Below are 4,893 nucleotides of genomic sequence, written 5' to 3' on the forward strand. Positions count from 1 at the left end.
AATGCATTAGAATTGTTGCCACTGCTGGGCAGGGGAATGGGAGTGGGAATAAAAAGTGAAAATTAAACGACAAGGGTCCTGTGTGGACTAATGACAACAATTAAAAAATTGAGGAGTATGACTCAGGAGAGAAAGAACGAACATTGGCTTGCAGTAGGGACTTTCAGTCCTTGACAAGATGCTGGTCTAACATAACGTGCTGGCTCCCTGCAATTCCAGCCCTAAAGATGACACACAGAAGGAAATTTGACAGATAATGATGAAATCATTCTGCAGCATTTACCATGCGCCAGGCACTATTAGCTCATTTAATCTCCCCAGCCAATGCTATATTAATCCCATTATACAAATGAGAAAACAAGTACAGAGAGATTAAGTAACTTGCCTAAAGTCACAGAACTGGTGATACTGGAGCTGAAATTCTAACTCAGTCCAGATAAAACTGAGGACCACCAAGAGACTGGAAGGGGCGAGTCTGGGGTGGGGGATTGGACATCAGGGACAAGCGGCCTAAAATGGAAGAGGGGCGCACCAGGGACGAGAGAGGCCAGAGGAAACTTTCTGATTGTGTCCTTCTGTTCCCCCTTCTGTGTTGTTCTGGGAGAATCACGGTCTACTTTGTCAGCATAGCAAGACAGAACGGTGGTGTCAAGTGTCACACAGGGCGGCACCGGAGTTGCTTGGGAGCAGGGGGTATATTACACTGGCAGGTACACAGGCCGAGTCATCTCCCACTCCCACCCACACAGAGAAACCCCAGCCCTACGTCTAGAGCAAGTAAATAAACACAAGACCCTCAAAGGCAGGAATTTGACCAAGATTTCATTGAGGAATGTGAGTATCCCAAGAGAAAAAACCCAAAGGCAATGGCATCAGGACTTCCTGAGCACAGTACTCACAGTGAGGCTGTGAAGAAGCCCTCAGAGCTTACAGACATGTTAATTTCCTACTCATAATCATGAGCACCAAACCAGAAATCTTCACTCCTTTGAGGCAAGCCTTTACCATGGAAGAGACTTTGAAGTCGGAAAGTAGAACTAAGTAACAATAACCAGCGCTCCAGTGGTTAAGACTGGGCTTCCACTGCAGGGGGCGTGGGTTTGATCCTTGGTTGGAGAACTGAGATCCCACAAACTGTGCCATGTGGCCAACAAACAAGAAATCACTATGTGATACCACCACCACCCCATCCACTAAAATGGTTAAAATGGAACAGATCAACAGCAGCAAATGTTGGAAAGCAACCAGAACTTTCATAAATTGCTAAGGACTTCAGAGGTTAAAGAGTCTGCCTGCAATGCAGGAGACCTGGGTTCGATCCCTGGGTCGGGAAGATCCCCTGGAGAAGGAAATGGCAACCCACTCCAGTGCTCTTGCCTGGAGAATCCCATGGATGGAGGAGCCTGGTGGGCTACAGTCCACGGGGTCGCAAAGAGTCAGACATGACTGAGCGACTTCACTTTCACTTTCACTTTTCAAAGTGGTAGTCACCTTTGAAGAAAACTTGTTGGCTGTTTCTTAAAATCAAGCATGTATCATCTACTCTATTACTGCATCAATTCCACTGCAGGATGTTTCTCCAGAAGACATGAAAATGTATGTCCAAAACTTGCCCAAGAATATTCATAGCAACATTATTCCTGATAGCCCCAAACTGCAAACACACCAGATGTCCATCAATATAAGGGATAAACTACACACTGGAATTCTACCCTGCAACGAAAAGGAACACATTACTAATACAACTACATGGATGAGCTTCAAACATGTTTAAAAGTAAACACAGAAGGTACATTGATGTAGGATTTAATGTATATAAAGAAGTGAATTAAGCAAAAATACCCTGCACCAGTAGAAATCAAGTCAGTGTTGCTTCTCTAGTGGGTGGGAACTTCCTGGAGGGAAACGTTCTCTCCTGATGCACAAGTTTTGGCCTATTTTTCAGGACTAATCAAACTGAGCACTTGAAATCTATGCATTTCACTGTAAATATTTCAGTTCAAAAAATGTAAATACTGGGTGGGGCTTCCCTGGTGGCTCATGGTAAAGAATCCTCCTTCCAATGCAGGACACGTGGGTTTGATCCCTGATCCAGGAAGATCCCACATGCAGTGGAGTAACTAAGCCTGTGAGCCACATCTACTGAGCCCACAGGCCTTAGAGCCTGTGCTCTGCAACAAGAGAAGCCACCACAACGAGTGGCCCCCACTTGCCACAGTGAGAGAAAAGCCCGCACAGCAGCAAAGATGCAGCACAATTTTTAAAATGTAGATGCTACTCACTATTCACTGGAGATACACAAATTTAAGCCACAATGATACACTGATGGGGTACAGAATAACCAGAACTCATACTGTTAGTGGTAACACAGCTTTGGAAAAATCATCTGGCCATTTCTTACAAAACTTTCTGCTTTATGTAATATCCAGCAATTTCTTACCTGTTTTCATCTCTAACCATGTACAGACTTGCATAAGAACACCATTCATAGGGATTTTATTTGTAATAGCCAAGAGTATGTAAAAAAACAAAAAAAAATCCAGTACTGATACATACACACATGCCTGAATCTCAAAAGCATTCTGCCTAATGATAGCCTTATACAAGGACCTGTATCTTGCATTTATAAGTTCCAGAACAGGCAATTAGTCTGTATGTCTGGGGATGAAGGAAAGAATTGTTGAGGAAGGGCCACAAGGTAACGTGGTGAGGTGACAGCAACGTTCTCTACCTTGAGAGTGTGTATGTCTTTACCAAATCTCATATGCTTTAGGTTGAAGTCCCTTCAAAATTCGTTCAGAGCTTGTTGTTTTTCAGGTTGACGTGCAACTAAACAGAAATTGATGGGATGACACAGATATACCTATGGCTGATTCACGTTGATGTTTCACAGAAAACCAACAGAACACGGCAAAGCAGTTATCCAATTAAAACTAACTTAAAAAAATAAAAATTGATGGGATGATTTAAGTTTTCCTGGAACAACTGGTAGTACAGAGCTGAGGCTATTCAGGCTTCCCAGATGGCTCAATGATAAAGAATGAGCTTGCCAATGCAAGAGACTCGGGTTCATTCCATTGCTGGATCAGGAAGATCCCCCAGGAGTAGGAAATGGCAACCCAACCCAGTATTCTTGCCTGGAAAATTCCATGGACAGATGAGCCTGGCAGGCTACAGCCCCTGGGATCCCAAGTCAGACACAACTGAGCATGCACACACTGCCATGAACTGCCTGAGGTTATTTACACAATGAGTGTTAGTCACTCAGTCCTGTCCTACTCTTTGCTACCCCATGGACAGTAGCCTGCCTAAGCTCCCGTCCGTGGGATTCTCTAGGCAAGAATACTGTAATGCGTTGCCATGCCCTTCTCCAGGGAATCTTCTCAACCCAGGAATGGTAGAACCTGGGTCTCTTGCATTGCAGGCAGCTTCTTACCATCTGAGCCACCAGAGAGGGGGTTCGGTGATGAGTTTTCACCTGGCTATATAATCTACACGGTGTATTAGAAGGGGACAACAGAGGATGAGATGGTTGGATGGCATCACCGACTCAATGGACATGAGTTTGAGTAAGCTCCGGGAGTTAATGGACAGAGAAGCCTGGCATGCTGCAGTCCACAGGGTTGCAAAGAGGCAGACACGACTGAGTGAAATGAAATACATGTAACGGGAACCACAAAGTGAAGGCTGTTGCAGTGGCCTGACTCACCTCACAAAGGCAAACCTACAAAGCGCATGATTGCAGGAAACCACATTAAGGTGACCTTTAACATTGTTCAGTCACTCAATTATGTCACTTGCAACCCCGTGAACTGTTACTTGTAACTGGCCAGGTTCCTCTGTCCATGGAATTATCTGGGCAATACTAGAATGGGCTGCCATTCTCTACTCCAGGGATCTTCCCAACCCAAGGATGGAACCCTTGTCTCTTACATTAGCTGGCAGATTCTCTAACCACTGAGCAACCAGGCAAGCCGGGACACAATTGCAATCCTCCAACTCGGCTTACAGAGAAGGCAATGGCAGCCCACTCCAGTACTCTTGCCTGGAAAATCCCATGGACAGAGGAGCCTGGTAGGGTGCAGTCCATGGGATCACTAGGAGTCTCAGCAACTTCACTTTCACACATTGGAGAAGGAAATGGCAACCCACTCCACTATTCTTGCCTGGAGGATCCCAGGGGCAGGGGAGCCTGGTGGGCGGCCGTCTATGGGGTAGCAGTCAGACTGAAGCAACTTAGCAACTCGGCTTTATGGGTTTCCCAGGTGGTGCTAGTAAAGAATCCATCTGCCAATGCAAATGAGACATGTGGATTCAGTCCGTGCTGGGAAGATCCCCTGGAGAAGGAAATGGCAACCCACTCGTCTTCTTCCCTAGAGAATCCCATGGACAGAGGAGCCTGGTGGGCTACAGTCCACAGGGTCACAAAATCTGTATCAACTTAGCCCAACTCAGCTTTAGCAAGCTCACCTTCCCCTACGAGAAACAGGGGCCCCACAGCCAATGATCCCCTGGGAACAGTGCTTCGCTGCCTGTGAGGTACTATACTCAACCCACTGATTGCTTTCCCTTAAAGGACAATTGTCACTAAATTAGTTTTATCAAGTGCAAATAAACATGAACCCACACACACTAATCCTGTGCTGATTTAATGACATCCCCAAGGGACTTCGTTCAAAGTGGGACTCACTGCCAAATTGAATTAACCGACCTGTATTCTCCCAGGAGCCAGCAGGAAATACTAGAAACATTACAGTCAATCTTTGGTATTCTAGCTTTCAGGGTTTTGGTGTTATTGCTCCAATTTCAGGGTAAGGATTACATGAAATCACCTGAATTACCTCAATGCCCACCCGAAGCTCCCTCCCCTAAGAAGCCTAGCCATAGGCTACT

The sequence above is a fragment of the Capricornis sumatraensis genome, chromosome X (assembly GCF_032405125.1).
Source record: "Capricornis sumatraensis isolate serow.1 chromosome X, serow.2, whole genome shotgun sequence".
Classification (NCBI taxonomy): Eukaryota; Metazoa; Chordata; class Mammalia; order Artiodactyla; family Bovidae; genus Capricornis; species Capricornis sumatraensis.